The sequence below is a fragment of the Mirounga angustirostris genome, unplaced genomic scaffold (assembly GCF_029215605.1).
Source record: "Mirounga angustirostris isolate CCGP_5_RB_7025 unplaced genomic scaffold, mMirAng1.0.hap1 SCAF_3, whole genome shotgun sequence".
Lineage (NCBI taxonomy): Eukaryota > Metazoa > Chordata > Mammalia > Carnivora > Phocidae > Mirounga > Mirounga angustirostris.
The window spans coordinates 155,463,480-155,483,068 of NW_026991711.1; the positions used below are offsets into that span (position 1 = coordinate 155,463,480).

Genomic DNA, 19,589 nt, shown 5'->3' on the forward strand with positions numbered 1-19,589 from the left:
ATTAGATTTAGTTTTATTGTTATGAAGCTTTCTCAATCTTCTTTATCCCAGGCCCTATCCTACCTTGTCTATGTGTAGGATTTGTATTAGTTGAGTGCCAGAAGCTAAATTAAAAAAAGAAGTAAAAATTTAATTGCTTTATTGTGTCTATCTGTTTCAATTATCTTGAATCTCTACTGCATGTTGTTAGTTGAAGGAAAGTGCTATCATTTTTTCTGTTTTTTTTTCTCACCTCTACACCTCAGATGAGTATTGAGATTGAAATAAACACCAGCCAAAAAGAGCAGTTAATATAAATACTGAAACTCACAGTGTGCCCTGCCTTATTCAAGAAAAATTCTAATGCATGACACTGATACACTGGGACAGGAATAGTGAAAGTGCAGAGGGAACACAAAACACTGGAATAAAAAGACAGAAAAGGAAAAAAATTAAATGAAGGATGTTAAAGCAATGAGTATGGTGCTTGATAAATTTCATTAAAATTAGCAAGGTCAAATAAAATGATGCCAGTTAAAAATTGATAAATGTGGGAAAGCACATCATTTAGAAAATATGCCATTAAACAGCTAGTTAAGCCACCATGTCCTCATATGTTTTATTGCCAAACACAGCCCTTTGTATTATAATGATGACCTGATTTGGGGGACCAAAAAAAAAAAGTACTATTTAAGTCTAGAAAAAACCTGACATTCATTTTTCTCAACAATTTAATTGGTAAGACTTTACTTTTATTTTTCCAGTAAATAAAAATGTCAGAAAATGTCCCAGCTTATTCTCCTTCATAGAATGAAATAAAATATGCTCCCTTACAGTTTGACAAAAATGGACTCTGGGTTTTTTGTTCAATGGGGAAGACTGAGATAGTTTGAAACTATCTATAGTTTAGAATTATCTACCATCAAAATATATTAGTTATAGAAAATCTGTTTTCATTCTACCAACACTCAGTACTCACTTCTCTCCATGTAGGAGAAACAGCTATTGTAGTACTATGAGAATATGGCACGAACATCACAAGTGGACTCCCAGTGATTGACAACCTTGTAGAATTCTCTCTTTTTGAGTGTGGGTGGTTCTTATGACTTGCTTCTAGCCAACAGAATATGGCAAAAGTGTAGAGATGTCACTGCCTTGATTAGGTTATATTATATGGCAAAGGTGATAGTGTTAGATTCATATTAATATGTTTGTGTGTATCTTCACTAGAGATACTCTCCTGCTGGCCTTGAAAAAACAAACTACCAAACTGTATGCTCCCCGAAGGAGACAGCAGTATGTGTGGCAGGAAAATAACTTAGGATACTTCTAGGAGCTCAGGGTGGCTTCTAGCCAATAGTCAATAAGAAGACAGGCTTTTGGGCATACAACCACAGGGAAATGAGTTCTGCCAACGGAATGAACTTAGAAGTGGATTCTTCCTCAATACAACCTCCAAATGAGAAGACAGTCTGATCAATACCATGATTTCAGCCTGTGAGACCAGGAACACAAAACTTAACTAAATCTTGATTGGAATTCTAACCACAGAAAATGTGAGATAATGTGCTGTTTTAAGCTGCTAAATGTGTGGCAAATCTGTTATATAGCAATAAAAAAATGAATTCAGAGGATATTAGTAAACTAATATGGTTCTTGTAAATAACCATACACTAAAACTGTTTATATGCTGAAGTATTTTTGTGAATCTCTTATCAGGTAGGAAGCTACATATACTCACTTTACTGTAAACGAAGACTGATTAATAAAATCTGTTATATGCATCTCCTATAAAATTCTCATTAATCAGTGAGTTTCCTATAATATCCTTTACACAGCATTGATTTTTAGTTCTCTTAAAAATCATTCTTACTCTTTTTTTTTCCTTTATAGAAATCCTGATGATGTGGTTTGCTGGGATTTTACTATGGTGATATTTGGCTAATTGACCTAAGAATAATGGAATCCTGATAGAGAATACATGTTATCACTATATACAAAGTTTCAGTGGAAACAAAGATTATACTTTCTTGTTGACTTTGGCTTTGATTGCAGAACCCTACACAGAGAATCCTAAGTGGGTTGGGATATTTTAAGATAGAGGCTCATTTTTAAGGAAAACCATGAATCATATTTCATAAGTAATATTACTTTTAAAAATGCATATTGTGATTATAATGGACCATTTTTCAAAGGCTGAATTTTAAAATGATTTTGGTTGGTGTAAGTGGAGGATTTGCAAGATGGGAGTATGCATGTCTATCACTTAGTTTTTTAAATGTTTTGTTGACAACTTTTTTTTTCAAGTTTTGATTTAACTTTTTTATTTTCTTAAGTTTTGATTTAAATTCCAGTTAGTTAACATACAGTGTGATATTAGTTTCAGGCGTACAATACAATAGTTCAACAATTCCATACACCACCCTGTGCTCATCACAACAAGTGCACTCCTTAATCTCCATCACCTATTTAATCTATTCCCCAAACCCCATCCCCTCTGGTAATCACCTCTTACTCTTAAGGAAAGAATAATTTGTGCCTCTCCAACTTGTTGTGGAGCTGTACATCATATATAAGGTGATAAAAATTATGCTTTCCTATTTTTTTAAAGATTTTACTGATTTGAGAGAGTGAAAGAGAGAGAGCATGTGCCAGTGTGGAGGACTCTAGCGCACACACCTGCAAGTGTGAGCAGGGAAGAAGCACAGGGGGGATAAAAGGGGAGGGAGGGGGACAAGCCTACTCTGTGCTGAGCCTGGAACCTAAAGCCAGGGACAATCCCAGGACCCTGAGATCATGACCTGAGCTGAAACCAAGAGTCAGATGCTTAACTGACTGAGCCACCCAAGTGCCCCTATGCTTTCTTATTGAGAAGGGACCTGGACTAGTACTATTTTCATTTTTAAGAACTATCACTTCACTTGAAATCTACTAAACTACTAAAATTCCAGTAAATTAAACAAATATTTATTGATTTCCTTATATGTTAGGCATTCTACTATATGCTAGTAATGTACAGATGAGGGTAATATGTCCTCTGCCCACAGCCAGCTACAGTCCCACACGCATGCCTTACTTAAACACATAACTAAATGAGGAATATAAAAACATAAGTCAGGGCGCCTGGGTGGCTCAGTTGGTTAAGCGACTGCCTTCGGCTCAGGTCATGATCCTGGAGTCCCGGGATCGAGTCCCGCATCGGGCTCCCTGCTCGGCAGGGAGTCTGCTTCTCCCTCTGACCCTCCTCCCTCTCATGCTCTCTGTCTCTCATTCTCTCTGTCTCAAATAAATAAATAAAATCTTTAAAAAAAAAAAGAACATAAGTCAATCAAATAGTTATTTGGATATATAGAAAAAAATATTTTTTGATGAAAATTATGAAATACAAGTTACTTTTGAGTTTTATCTTAAAGTATTAGTAGGCATTTGTTAGAGAAAGGAAGGACATGCAGATGGAAAATTAACAACCAAATGAGGACATGTGATCAGCAGGTCTAGTGAACTGGCAGCAAATAGGTTGAGAAATGTAGGATGCAGAGTTTGGAAACATTTGAAGGCTTGGCATCCTAACGTCATTAATGAGCATCCACTTGATGGACGAAAATAATTTTGGTATGCTGGAGCCAGCTCAAGCCAGATAGCACAGGATTAAAAGGGGAAATTGTGTACATAATTTCCCAACCAAGTTCAGTGACATGACATGACATTGATAACTTGAAGTTGGCCATAGTGGGAGTATTTATCTATCCTGTAGAAATCAGCAAATGCTACAATTCAGGACTTTATCAGAAAGATAGTAATTAAACACTTACCAGTGGACACACACACACATATTTATTCATTAACTCAAATATTCAAGAAGTGTTTATGGAGTATGCTCTGTGTGTCAGGCACCATCTTGAGGATAAAGTTTGGGAAAAAATAAAATGTTCCTGCTCTAGTGCAATCATAAACAAATATTTCCCTAAAATTATTATAGGTATCAATAAGTGAGATGAGATTAAAAAAAAAAAAAGACCTAAATAATGGATGAACTAGAGCAACTGGGTTTTGGTGAAAGGCTGCTAACTTAGATAGGCTTATATGAGAAGGTCTCTTTAAATTGGTGATATTTTAGCTGAGGCCTAAATGTTGAGAAAGTAAATACGAAGTAAATGTGAAGATTTGGCAACAATGCATTTCAAGCAGAGGAAGTAGTAGCAAGTTCAGAGACTGCAGCAGGAAGCATTTTTTCCCCCTAGATGAGTGTTGCTAAAATCCAATGAATGATGCTAAGAACAATAGAAACCAAAGACTGAGTATAGAAAGGTGATCAGTAATCACTTCAAATTTTATGCAAAAATAAAGTAGATGTATACTAATTCATCTGTTCATTAACTTATTTGGCATATACTAGACACTATGTACCATGCTAGATTATTAAGAAAAAAGAATAACATATAGTCTCTTCCACAGAGAATCCACAGTCTTTTGAGAGGGCATGATGAAGGATCAGGATACAAAGGATCACGAACTGCATGGGAAGCTCAGGTTCCCCATCTTCATGTTCTATCACCCATCCCCTCCATGGCTAATTTAGGAAGTTCATTTTGGTTTCTCTAGCTACACGTTCAAATCCTAGAAGAGATGCCAGTAAACTAAAATTAAAATTATATTAATATTTTGGCCAGGTATACTCAAATTTTAACTCAGAAAATTTAACCCTAAGAAGTCTCTGACAGAATATATACACTGTCTGAAGACAGGAAAAATAAAGCTAACTCCCACCCATCTTATTAGTAAGTTATGTTTTACTCCAGTCTATATGCAGAATTATAGCAATTTTTTTTCCTATGCAAGTGATTTTTTTCTTTTTTTAATCTTATTTTATTATGTTATGTTAATCACCATACACTACATCATCAGTTTTTGATGTAGCGTTCCATGATTCATTGTTTGCGTATAACACCCAGTGCTCCATCCAATACGTGCCTTCTTTAATACCCATCACCAGGCTAACCCATCCTCCCAGCCCCTGCCCCTCTAGAACCCTCAGTTTGTTTCTCAGAGTCCATAGACCCTCATGGTTCATCTCCCCCTCTGATATCCCCCCCTTCATTTTTCCCTTCCTACTATCTTCTTTTTGGTTGAAGGACCTAAATGTGGGATGGAGTCCAGCAAGTGATGTTTTAACATTTTTGAATCAAAGCTGTCAAAAACATGCTTGTTTTACCAAGGTAAAGTCAAAGTTTTGGCTTTTATTATTCTGTTATGAGAAATGGTCTATGCTAAAAAAAAAGAGGAAATAAGAGAGAGACAAGTTATAATTAAGAAAAATTATTTTCTAGAATGTGTAGAGCTATCTGGCCAGGAAGAGTAAATAAAGCCTAGTCTCAAATATATGGTAGAAGAGATTCCTTAGCTCTCTCATAAGATAGATTCCTTAGCTCTCTCATAAGAGATCTTTTAATTTATGGCTGTCTAGGCTTCTGGGAGGAAAAGAATCTAACACATAATGAAGGACAATAGAAAACAGTGGTTCATCCCTCAACTCTGAGGAAGCAAGCAACACTTGCTTCCCTTCTGACTGTCTTGAAGCAATACCACTTACCAAGTGGTAGTGGGGGTGTGGCGGGAGAGAATATGGGAAAAAAGAGAAAGGGAGAATAGTAACAAATACTACTATCATTTATCCACACTATTTAAAAGCTCTGTCCACTAAACACTGCAATAAAATGTCTTTAAACCTGGCCAACCCAAAGAAATATCTCCTTCTTAGATACGAGGAAAGTCAAGGGACATGAAGAGTTAGCAAAAAAAAAAAAAAAAAAAAAAAATACGGTGTTCACAGCTCTAATATAAAAGTATGTACAGGTGGTGAGAATAAATCTATGAGTAAAGAGCAAAATAGGAAGAAGATAAGCAAAAGTGTTCCAAAAGAATTGTGTACTTATATTTGATAACATATTTATATAAATTTGATTTTTACTAAACGGGCATTGGAAGAAGTAAATAATTTAAGAGGTGAATGGTCAGATGGATGGTGGGTCTAGGATTCAATCTATCATTTTACTGATCACAACTTTATTATGTAGAGCTGAGAAGTGTGTTTAGAGCAGCTTTTTATTCTTTGACAACTTGTTTTGAGCCAACATTTTATATACTACTGCTGAGAACAGCTATCTGGAGGAACTGCATGCCTAGATCATAAAGCAAATACAAATAGAAGCACAATTTGGTGTCTTTTCCCACTTTAATGTAAACTCCATGTAGGTGGGCATTTTGTTATTGTTTTTCTCTCATATGTTCTACAAGGAGGGAGAAAAGACATTAAATGGAATTCAATTAAAAAAAAAAGGCCTGATGTTTGGAGAAAATGTTAAGATATACAGTAAGTGGTATAAGTGACATATGATACAGGGAAAAGAGCAAGTTTCTTAATACATTGAATTATGTTCTCTTTGTTAATGAAACACTTTTACACACAATGATATAGTACATTCTGTACATAAATAGAGTCCTTACCATCAACATATGTGTATATGTACATACATAATTATGTATATAAATGTGCATTTATATAGAAGTATGTACATATTTACATAAGACAAATATACATACATGTATATATGTGCATATTAAATTTAAATTATAAAATAATAAGCTATAAATCTGGATAGGAAATTTCAATGAGATAAAAACTGTTCTTTTCCATTTGGTTTGTTATATAGATTCTAAATGTATATGGATAATTTTGTGTCCTAATTCTATTCCACAGGATGGTATTATAAAGAAAGGAATCCTGTAGGTTTCATCTCAATGGGTTCATTCTTATTCAACACTTACTACTGTGAACCAAATATATACCCACCACTTTGCTAGATCTTAAATAAATGAGTGAGAGAAAATGTCAATTAGTTCAATATGGATCTAAAAATAAATAGTTGAGCTCCTTCTGATTAGACAGACAGCCACATCTTCTGGTGCAGTGCTAGTCATGTTCCTTAGACACAATGGTGAATGTTGGAGTAAATGGATTTGGCCATATTGGGCACCTGGTTACCAGGGCTGCTTTTAATTCTGGCAAAGTGGATACTGTCACCACCAATGACCCCTTCATTGACTTCAACTACATGATCTACATGTTCCAGTATGATTCTACCATGGCAAATTCCAAAGCAAAGTCAAGGCTGAGAATTGGAAACTCGTCATCAATGGAATGCCCATCTCCATCTTCCAGGAGTGAGATCCCACCAACATTGGATGTGGTGATGCTAATGCTGAGTAAGTTGTGGAGTCCACTGGGGTCTTCACTACCATGAAGAAGGCTGGGGCTCACCTGAAGAGTGGGGCCAAGAGGGTCATCATCTCTGCCCCTTCTGCTGATGCCCCCGTGTTTGTGGTGGACATGAACCATGAGAAGTATGACAACTCCCTCAAGATCATCAGCAATGCCTCCTGCACCATCAACTGAATGGCCCCTCTGGCCAAGTTCATCCATGACAATTTTGGCATTGTGGAGGGACTCATGACCATAGTGCATGCCACCACTGTCACCTAGAAGACCATGGAAAGCCCCTCTGGGAAGCTATGGTGTGATGGCCAAGGGGCTTCCCAGAACATCCTCCCCGCTTCTACTGGTGCCACCAAGGCCCTCAGCAAGGTCATCCCTGAGCTGAATGGGTCTACCTGGTCTCCACGAGTAAGAGTCCCTGGACCACCAGCCCCAGCAGGAATAAGAGAAAGAGAGAGACCCTCAGCTGCTGAGGAGTCCTTGACCCAACTCATCCCCCAACATACTGAGAATCTCCTGACCTATACAGTTTCCATCCCAGATCTCCTGAAGAAGAGGGAGTTGGGGAGCCCTACCTAGTCATGCATCATCAATAAAGTATACTTTATGCAGCCAAAAAAATTTAAAAAATACAAAAATAAAAATGGTTGAACCATAAAGTGCTAAAGTTTATTAGATAAGGTTATAAATAAGGTTCTATGGGATTGCAAGTAGACATTCAGAAGGCAGAAACTAATTTTTGTGAAGTAATTACAGAGATGTATAGCTCAAAACTCAAAAATTGAAACAGAACCAAAACAAAAAGCCTCCTCACAAGTAAAGCAAACCCTCAAAAAAGTCAAAAAAAAAAAAAGAGAAAGAGAAAAAGAAACACTAAGAAACATAAACACAATTCATGATATGCAGACTGTCATGATATGCAGATATGCTGAGTGTTCTGAAAATTCATGTAACTTCAAGCTACAATTCTAATGTCATCTTGGGTGACTGAGGCAGCCTTCAGCATATGCCAGAAAGACAGTCAGATGAGAGATACCTGCATAAATCCATGGGCCTCAAATGATGACACACTCAGTGAATAAGTGATCCATAAAAGTCAACCCCACAGAAGTGGGCAATAAAGAAATGCATTTGCTCACATCTTGTTTCTAGGTAAAGAAGGAAAATGTCTCCATTGAGAAACTCAACCAGCCCTCACATACACTGAATCCACGCTATCTTCATGGCACAAAATCCTTCAGGACCAGATAAACCTCTCTTTACAATATTTTTGGCATATTTAACATAGAGAATCAGTAATATGAGAGATTACCAGAATAAATATGTCCAAGAAATTCCTTTGTAAAATAGTCTGCTGGAAAATGTGAATCCTTGCCTAAGGGGCATATAATTTTTAAGAAGTTAGGCTATTAAAAAGAAAAAAAAGAAGTTAGGTTATTTCCTCGAAAGGGTAATAGGAGATTCCTAACAGATATCCATTGGCTTCTACTGTGCTTTACTCACTGAGTTGAGACTGCCCTTAGCAATTATTTTACAGCATAAGATGTGGACCAAGTACATGAGAATCACCCAGGATAATTTCTTAAATTGCATACTTCTGTGTCCTAACTCCAGGCCTGAGGATGTAAATTCTTAATATTAAATTTTAATAAATTGGACCATGCTGTTCAGCAAGCTCTTCAGCAAGCTTTGGAAAAGCCAACAAATGTTATTTTTATCATAAGCAACAGATATCTATAGGGAATACAGTGCCAAGCCTGGAGAAGAAGATTTAAATTGCCATTAAAAAGTGCCCCTCATTTTAAGATGGGGCAATAACAATTATTTAGAAGTTGCCTCTAAGCAGAATGTCATAAAAGAAAGAGCTGCTGGCTCCTCTCAAACTTCACCCTTGGAGATAGCATGGAAGTAAGGGGAGGATAATAGACTCCAGAGCCAAATAACAACTATAAAATACACACAGCTAATGAAACCTCGGGAAACTCTCTAGAAAACAGAATGTGCCAAGATCCATGTGTATGTGTGTGTGTGTGTGTGTGTGTTGAGGGAGAGGTAAATGACAGCCTACTGAAGCAGAGGACCAGGCATCATAAATGGAGTAGAAGTGTTAAGACAGCTTTCCAGCTGTGCTCTTCACTCTCACTCATGCCCTAGGGGCATGATTACCTGGCCCACAGACACTACAAATGGAGCAATAGGAGCCACAGTCTCTGAAGGCATTGCAACATTGGGGAGTTGGGATGTGGCTGGGTTGAGAAGCATTTTAACAAGTGCAGTTCATCTGGACAGATCCTGATATTTCCCTTTCTTCCCCCAAAGTATAGAGTAGCTCAATAGAAGGAGGTAATTTGTGGAAAAGAGCAATGCCTAGGTGAAGTAATGGGAGGTTTCCTAAGGTCAGAAGGGATGATCCCAGATTGCAACATGAAAGTTTATCTGACCCTGAGGGCTTCATCATCCTTAATTCATCAGGTGGGTCAAAGCCCTCATACCCCAGGCACAGTGTCTGATAATTTTCAGGTATGAACAGGAATACCTATAAAATCTGTGAGGAATGCAAGAACTATAAAAACAAAACAAAACCTCACAATAAATTTTAAAAACTTTACAGAAGAAATAAATGACCCAGAATAAGAACTCAAAATATGCATAACAAAGATCCCTAGAGCAAAAAAAAAAAAATCTATCTATCTATCTATCTATCTATCTATCTATCTATCTATCTATCTATCTAAAAGACAAGCTATTATAAAGAACCAGTTGAAACAACTGATTGTTTGGATTGAACAATAAATGATAAAATACAAAGAATGAATTAGAGAACTAAAAGATTGGGAAATTCTCTATTTCAAAAGCCACCTAAAATTGATAAAGATATGGAAAACTTAAAACAAAATGTAAGATCCATGGGAGTTATGGAAAACAACACAAAATGTAAGATCCATGGGAGTTCTAGGTGGAGAGGAAAAAATTAAATAAGAAGGAGAAATACTTGAAGAAATAATGACTGGCTGTCACCTAGAATTAAAGAAATATAAATTATCAGATTGAGCAATCACAGAGAGTCAAAAAGAGGTAAATGAGAAGAAAACAAAACCCCACAATTAGGTATGATAATAGAAGTTTAAAATTTAGAAACAAACAAGCAAAATTGGCAAGTGTAGAATAAAAGGGCAGGCCAAACACAAAGGAACAAACTTCAGATACTTTAAAAATACTTTAAACTTAGGTAAAAAACTATCTGTAATATGAAACCTTTTAAAATTTATGATTCTCTTTATTTGCTTTGTTGAACTCTGACAAGGAATTTTTGTTTTTTTTAAAGGAGGGAATCCAAAAGGAATCAATGAAATATTCAATGGGATATTTATAAATCAATGGAAATCAATCAAATGGAAAGTAAAGTGAATAAATAATCTAACAAAGTATATTCTCTATGTGGATGTTGGATTGACTTGATAGAAATTCCTGTCTATTCTTTATCCCTTCCTGTAGTCATGCCCTTTTCAGTGTGACTTTGCAACTTCAACAAGCTCTTCCCCCACCTCTGAGTTGGGCTAGCCTTGTGGTGTGCTTTAGCCAACAGAATGTTGAAAAGGTGGCAGTGCTCTCTATCTAAGACTGGGCTCATCACATACCCTGATTGCACCCTGATTGCTCTCTTTGAACCGTGACACCAGGCTGCTAAAAGATAAAAGTCATGTGCCCTAGCCTTGAATGATTCACTAGTCCTCAGCTGGCCTAATATTTCCTTTGCATACTCCATTGCTTTCACAAATGGATGGCTCCAATTCCTGGAAGAATCCATGACAGGATCATCTGCCAGAGTTTATTCTCAACCACTCTTGAGGCTCAAGTTTTATACAGAATATTGCAGACTCTTAGAATTGAAAGGAAACTTAAAGGTCATACTCCTGTCTAAACTTTCAGATGCTCCTCTTAATCCAGGGAATTTATGAGTCTGCCTGAGACAGATCACAGTGTTTCCCAGGTCAGACCTTGGTTCCTGTTCAGAACTCTTTACTTCCATCCAATCTAGTCTTTATTTGGAAGCAATACATAAAGGCTTTTTTCTTTAATACTTTGGTTTACTTTTTAAAAAATGTAATATATATCAAATCCCTTGAGTGCTTTTAAACACTGTGGTGAAATGATCAGAGACCTACTGAAAAGAAAAAAACAACTATCTTTTAAAGGTACTTTAAGGATGTCTACTGTTTCATAATCTGATGTTAGTATGAATATTTATGTACAAGAACAGAAAGGTAGCATGAATTTCCTTAGGCAACAAAATTAAAATTATTGGCTTACAAACCCAAACTCCAGTTAAGAATAAGGACGAAACCAGCAGTGTGCCACTTTTTAAATAACAGACTCACTGTTTTCTTTAGTAAAAAAACTAATTTATTTACTCAGAAACACCAACCTAGGCTATGACTGAACCAAATTTCCCATAGATCAGTCCCTGGAGGTAGAATCTTGGTAGAATCTTGTGATAGAGTTGGCACGATTAGACAGCAAGCCCTATACTTTCTGCAGGGTTCTACTTGTGGGTAATCACAGGGCATCACCGTGTTCCTATCACTTTGCAGTAAGCTGCTAGGGGTCTGCACTTTGGATATCATTTTCCAAAACACATGAAACAACCCTAATGCACTCCAGTGGGCCTTTTCTTACAGTCCATAACTGTCTTAAAGCAAACAAAATCAGATCCGTGAAAATCACCATTATTATATATTTACCAAAAATCTATGCTCCTGTAAGTAAATGGAAGTTACTGGTAGAGCAAATCTGACATGTTAAGGTATGATAGCTCTGAAAATGTTCACAGGGAAAGTAATTTTAAATTAAAGAGTGAAAATCTTTATACTCTTTGTACTTTTTATAAGCCTGGGCGCTTTAAGTATTTGAGTTTAAATTGATTAGTTAGTCCTGAGTGTTTCTTGCAGAACATCTAGAGAAAGTTACCTATATTTTAAACATTAATTTTCACAGAAACAAACTGTACATTTCTTAACATTACAGGCAGAAGAAAGGGAAGAAATATTACTGAATGAGACTTCATTAATATAACAGCAGAGTGCTTATTTTAATAGTAAAACCATACTGTAATATAAAAAATAATATTTCTAGACTATTATGCAAATTCCACATATTAATGGAAGCTTTCACTTGTATATGATAATTCTATGATCTATCAAATTAATTTACTCAGATATGCCTTAAATAATAAGTAGATAACTAACATAATAAAAATGTAGGTGTTGTGGATTTAGATATTTTAATTTTGAACAGAGAGGATAAAAACAGTTAGACTTCTCTCCATACCACAGTAACTAAACCACGTTTGATTTGTCCTTCTTACTTATAAAACTCTTATAAGAGTAATTTAAGATTTTAACGAAAAATGTAGTCTTATGCTTTTTAGTTATATTATTAACTTTTCAAGGAAAAAGTCCTAGCTCAATGAATAATTCATAGGGATAGGAGGGGAAAATTGTAGCATAAAAAATCTTATTTGATATAATAAAACAGAATGCATGTGTTTATTTTTATGTCACTAAATGTATACTATTCCCGGAGACTATCCCTTACAGAGGGAAATAACAAAATAGGTGTATGGTAATAGTAGCAAAGTAAGGTATACATCCAGTGTAGTTTATCGTACTTTTATTATTTTTTTAAAGATTTTACTTATTTATTTGAGAGAGAGAGAGTGAGAGCATGAGATGTCATTATAAATGACATCTTTTTTATTACATATTCTGTTTGTTGCTGGTATATGAAAATGCCTTTTTTAAATACCTTGCAAATCGCAATTTTACTAAAAGATTTGAATTCTGATTTATATATAGATTCTTTTTTTTTTAAGATTTATTTATTTATTTATTTGAAAGAGAGAGAATGAGAGAGAGAGAGAGCACTGAGAGGGGGGAGGGTCAGAGGGAGAAGCAGACTCCCCACCGAGCAGGGAGCCCGATGCGGGACTCGATCCCAGGACTCCAGCATCATGACCTGAGCCGAAGGCAGTCGCTTAACCAACTGAGCCACCCAGGTGCCCTATTGTACTTTTAAACAGACATCTGTTACACACACACACACACACACACACACAGCAGTTTCTTTTCATCCTTCTTCCTTCCCTATGCTGAAGCTAAATATATTTTATTAATATTGTTTAAAATACCATCACATTCCAAATCTTTGAAGTAATAATGGTGTTCCAAAATAGGAAAAATAATGTTAAAGTCAGTATTCCCTCTTGAGGGTCTTCAAGAGCAAATAAAAAATCCTAAATCAATAAATTCAATAATCCTTTGACTTTCCTCTGCTGTATGCATCTATAAAGGCTTATAAACAAAAAACTAAAGAATGCTTTAGGTTTATTTGAAATTATATCAAAACTTGTGTAGTCAGATAGCTTGTGTTAGTGAAAACAGCATTTTTAAGGATAAACAAAAAAGGAAACACACTTTTCAAAAGCATAGTTTTGAAAGCTACCACATCACACTTTTAAACCATTGATATTGAATTCAAATATATTATACCCCAGAATTGCTTATTTTCAAATATGTGTTTATAAATTTTAATGAATATTTATTGTGCACTTGACTCAATAAAGGCAGTGCATAACTACTTTGAAAATAAAGATGAATAAAAAAATAACACTACATCTTATAACCTTGACAATGAGATAAGACATTGATCCTTGTTATCAAACCAACTCAATTAACAAGGATAAAAGAAGATGACTTCATTTTTTGAGGGGGGCGGGTTCCCCACTGACCATTGAAACCTGATATGGGAATTGATCTTTCACATCTTCAGGTAGAAATCAACTGAATTTCAGTCAATTTCCCAATTGTTTTAAACTATGTTTAGTCCATCACAAAACAACCAAATAAAAATCCACGTTTTTAAGTCTCAAGAATAGTTTTCATATTCAACAGTGCCAAGCAGCTTCATAATAAGACTGAAATTATATTTAATTTAGATCCCTAATTTAGTATATTTTAGGTCCATCTCACCTGGAAGTCATATATTTTGGGCCCATCATTAATCAGGACCTGTGGGATAGGACTTTTCTAAAAGATCAATTCATTACATTGACAATGTTTAGCCTAAATATTAGCAATAGGGTGAAATGTATTATCATTGCACGCCCATTTCAAATTTCATCTTGTTTTACTTATCCTATTAAGTAAGGGGCTGATGTTAAAGTAATCTTGACCCAGTGGTCTCACCTAATCACAGATGAAGTTTGTTAAAAAAACAATGTCACTACCTAATAAAAGTTCTCAGGTCTGGTTAACTGTGTTAGATTATCTTTTTTTCTAAATACAATTGAATTTTTGTATTTGAAAGAAATGAAAAAGTTAAAATTATACAAGAACCCAAATACAGTAAGCCTATTGCAGTGATTAGAAATTTTTCACTTGAATTATAAATTGTTATAGGTCTTTGTGGTTATAAACTTAACTACCTTTTAAAGTAAACTTGTAGGGCACCTGGGTGGCTCAGTTGGTTAAACGACTGCCTTCGGCTCAGGTCATGATCCTGGAGTCCCGGGATCGAGTCCGCATCGGGCTCCCTGCTCGGCGGGGAGCCTGCTTCTCCCTCTGACCCTCCCCGCTCTCATGTGCTCTCTCTCTCTCATTCTCTCTCTCAAATAAATAAATAAAATCTTTAAAAAAAAAATAAAGTAAACTTGTAGTCTATTAGAAATATCTTGAATTCCCTCAGTAAAAATTTACATAAGCTTTTTTATCTTTCCATTAAAATTTTTCAATATGACATATTTCTAAGACAGTACTTTCCAAAAACATAACTATGAAAAATTTAATGTTTTCCTTTAATGAAATGTTTCATGTTTATAGCTGTAACAGTACTCCAACCAGTCTTAAGGGTTACCTTGCTTCAAGCTTGCTTCCTGACCTAGGCCCCTTGGTGTATAGTAGGACAAACCTACCTTTCCCAAGATTTGCAGACCACTGGCCTTGAGGAACGAAGGACCAGACCTCCCCAGAAGATAAGGCCTGACCACATTTGAAAACAGCTGCTGCTGCTGCTAGCAAGTCTGTTCAGGGTCATGTGGACATAGGACTAACTGCCTGGGCACCTACTTCTCTTGCATGTAGCCCCTACCATTTCCCATGTCTTCCCCTTCAAAACCCTCCAGCTTCACCTGTACTGGGAAAATGGTCTTTGGGACATTAGTTTACTATCTTCCCAGGTTGCCAGCTTCCTGAATAAAGCAACCTTTCCTTTCCCACCATCACTTGTCTTTCAACTACTGATTTTCGAGTGGCAAGCAGCCAAACTTGAGTTCAGAACCAGTTCTATGTCTGGTAACACAGCTGTGCATTTTTTTCCATTTCCTTTTAACAAAAATTTAAGAAAATTCTTTCATTGTAAGTGTGTTTTGTATGATGTATTATGTATACACGTACATCATATATATATTTCTTGCTATACAAAGAACTAGTATATATCCTCCTCTTGTGAAAACATATGTACAGCATATTTTTCAATTAAGATTATTATTTTTGCTTTGGTAACTTAAGCAATAATAGATACCAAAATATTTCAAACATCGTACAAAGTAACATGCCTCTTGTTCTTAACATGTAAAACTTGCCATGAAGGGACCCCAGGACTCACATTCAAGTTATCAGGAAATACTGCATCTCTTCCTTTCTGCTCTGAGTCACCTACATTTCTGGCTTACAGCCATAGCCTGCTAAGATTCTCTGCTTCTATCCTTGTGTAATAATCTATTCTCAACTTGGAATCCAGCATAGTTCTTTAAATGTTTAAATCAGAGTCACCCTTGATGCTCTAGAACGCTCTCTGCTTTTTCTAAGACTTTGACATCTATACCGTTAAAAATACTTTGTAAACCTTAATCTGGTAAGATTCTGACTCATGACTTTGACTTGACAACCTGATTTTGTGTGTTAGAGAAAGCTCTGTTATCAACTACTGCAATTTCATAAAAGTATCAGAAACTAAAGTTTTGGGATCTATCATTTTTGGATGTTTTCAGGAAAAATTTCCAACTGATACTGAATGTCATGGAAGCAAATTCAGAGATGTCATTAGAAAACCAAGTATTTAGTATTACTTACAAAGTGATTTATAAAATAGTTCCTCAAAGGATTAAGTATTTTCAAAACTGATGATAAATAGCTATCTTATCAGAGAGAAGCAGCTACATCTGTGCTGAAGAAAACAATTATGTATATTCAACATCAACTTTTTAATAAAGATATTCTAAATGCCTAATTACTGTGTGTATGTAAAAATATGTGTAAATTTTGGCAATTACAGCTTGGTGGAGTTTGGTTCCTCTTTAACTAGAATTCTATATCACACACGAACCACAAGTAATTTCTGGTATACTTACGACCTAAGGGTTTGTTAACTCAGGAAGAAAACTTATTAACATGATAATCTACTCCACCAAAATTTGCAGTCATATTATACAAAAAATATAATTTTATCTTCAATATTGAACTTATTAGTAGATGTATATTAACGTTCTCATTGTCAGATGTTCCAATTATGACAGAATTTCTGTATGTTTTACTTTCATTCCATGACTTGTATGAAAAAGTGAAAGATTACTGAAATTCCCTCCTCAGCAGGGAGCCTGCTTCTCCCTCTCCTTCTGCCTGCCACTCACCCTGCTTGTGCTCACTCTCTCTGTCAAATAAGTAAATAAAATTAAAAAAAAAAAAATTCTCTGGCTCTCTGTTTGAAGCATCTGACAACACTGCTTTAAAAACGCCACCTTTAAAATTGCCGCTCTTTGTTAGTGGAGCCAGAATATCAATCAGTTCATATATTGTGGCAAACAGTTCACATGCAAAACAAAACTTGGATTAAAAAATGAGCTAACTTAGAACAGTTTAGTTGATCTAAATGAAACACCATGCTTCATTCCCTGGTAAGTAACAGCATCTCTGCCACTGTATGTATTAGTTATTTTAAGGGACAGTATAGTCTTCTTTAAATAATGATAGGAAATGCTGATGTTTCTTCAGATTTGTGTTTCTGATTTCTGATTTCAGGATATTTGTGTTTTCTGATTTATCTTTACCGTAATTCAGAGAATTGCGGTAAAATATATGTCTTCTGAATCTTATGGCAGCAACATCACCACAGTTCTCGTGATGGATGTTAATGTCTACAAATATTTTGTCTAACTTACATGTCAATCATCAACTGCCTTAAAAATAGAAAATCAGTAAACATGTTTTTTAAGCACATTCCTTTTAGAAGGTTTTATTGCAAAATGAAAGGCCTTACCTAACAATAACATGAATAATAAGTTGAAGGTTTATATCCTAAAGTTATTGCAAAACTACTGTGACAATTTCAGATGACTTTTTATATGCACATAGCTGAGATGCTCAGCCTCCATTTTTTGCTCATATTTCATGGACAACTAACTCTTCATGTTTCCTACTGACTTCACCAGTTGTCTGGCCTTGTGGTCTCCTATAAAACTGGGTGATATGCCAAGTGGCCTAGCTAGCAGATGTATCAAATACTTCTCTCAACACCACCCAAAATCCAAAAGGAGTTAGCTCTTCATAATTGTTCATTTCTGAATGCATCTAATTTTATCAGCCAGCCTCATACTTCCATGAAGGGATAATGACAGTAGAGAAGTGTTATACATGGATTTTTTAGATTTATCCATGTTTTAAATTAATATTTGATTCACTGCAGATTCAACTACTAGAGGACAGAATTAGATTTAATACTGGGACAGAGGGCATGAACAAGCAAATTACAAATAAATGGTCACAAGGCTTATGTTCTCACTTTGCTCTTTAAGACAATATAGAGTTTTTCAAAGTTAATGAGTGGGGAAGATAAGAAGATAATTATATTTGTGGTTCCATATGATTGAAATACCTGGAAAACATTCATGCTCCCCGCCAACTACCAATATTTCCTAGTCTTCCTTAGAATTAGGTTGGGACCATGTGACAATTCTGTACAAAGGATGGTGAGTATGTGTGTTACTTCTGCCTGAGGCACTAAAGGGGAAGTATGCCTTAAACAACTTTTTGAGATAAAAATGAGATAAAAACTTGAGCTCCTAAGGGGCTCATTATAGGGAAAAAGCTACCTTGTGCCACTGTCAAACTGACACAGGAATTTACTAAGTGAAAACCATTTGTTGTGCTAAATCCTAAGAGCTAGAGGTTTTGGGGGTTTGGTTTTTTGTTTTGTTATTGTTGTTGTAGGGTTTTTTTGTTTTTTTGGGTTTTTTTAGTTACTACAGCCTATTCTAGCCTAGTACCTTCTGACAAATACATTTCTTCTCCAGATACTCCATTGTTTATTCTCTCACATTTTCAGATTTTGTTCCTATACCCCCTTTTGAGGAAAGTCCTCCTTGACAAATCATTTGCCCTTTAGAACTAGAAGATTAAGCTTTTGTTTAACACTATTTTTTTTGAAGATTTTATTTATTTATTTGAGAGAGATTGCACACAAACGGGGGAGAGGCAGAGGGAGAAGCAGACCGCCCGCTGAGCGAGGAGCCTGATGTGGGGCTCGATCCCAGGACCCCAAGATCATGACCTGAGGTGAAGGCAGACGCTTAACTGACTGAGCCACCCAGACACCCCTGTTTAACATTATTAATGTGGGGTAGTGTGAGTTGATACTGGGGGTTTGGTAGACAGGGATGGGAAAGGGATTGGGGGACAGATATTCCATAATTCTAAGTAACTAATCCCCTTATGTTACTATTTACACAAAAATTTTGCTCCTCTGTTTAAGATTTATTATGGTCTTGTTTTAAGAAATACTCAAATGGTTACAACCATCACTAAGAGGGGGAAGTGGGAGGCAGGGGGAAAACAAAAAAGTAAGCACCAGTCTTAAAAATGCTTTTCTAAAATACTGTACATGTCTTTTAAATATTTTAAAATACTATTTTTTGCCAGTACGATATTGTTTTGATTACTGTAGCTTTGCAATATATTTTGGAATCAGAAAATGTAATACCTCCAGCTTTGTTCTACTTGCTAAAGATCGCTTTGGCTTTCGAGGTCTTTTGTGGCTGCATATGAATTTTAGGATAGTTTTGTCTATTTCTGTAAATAATGACATTGGGATTTTAATAGGAATTGCACTGAATCTGTCGATCACTTTGGTAGCATGGACTTTTTAATAATACTAATTATTCTAATCCATGAACACAGAATGTCTTTCCATTTAACTGTGTTTTATTTAATTCCCTTTATTAATGTTTTATAATTTTCAGTGTACAAGTATATCACCTAATCAGTTAAATTTATTCCTCAGTATCTTA

General features: G+C 35.6%; 1 pseudogene; it reads left to right on the forward strand.

The window, feature by feature from the left end:
* The first annotated feature begins 6,971 nt into the window (after positions 1–6,971).
* Positions 6,972–7,831, forward strand: LOC123838534 (glyceraldehyde-3-phosphate dehydrogenase-like; annotated as a pseudogene).
* The last annotated feature ends 11,758 nt before the right edge of the window (positions 7,832–19,589 follow it).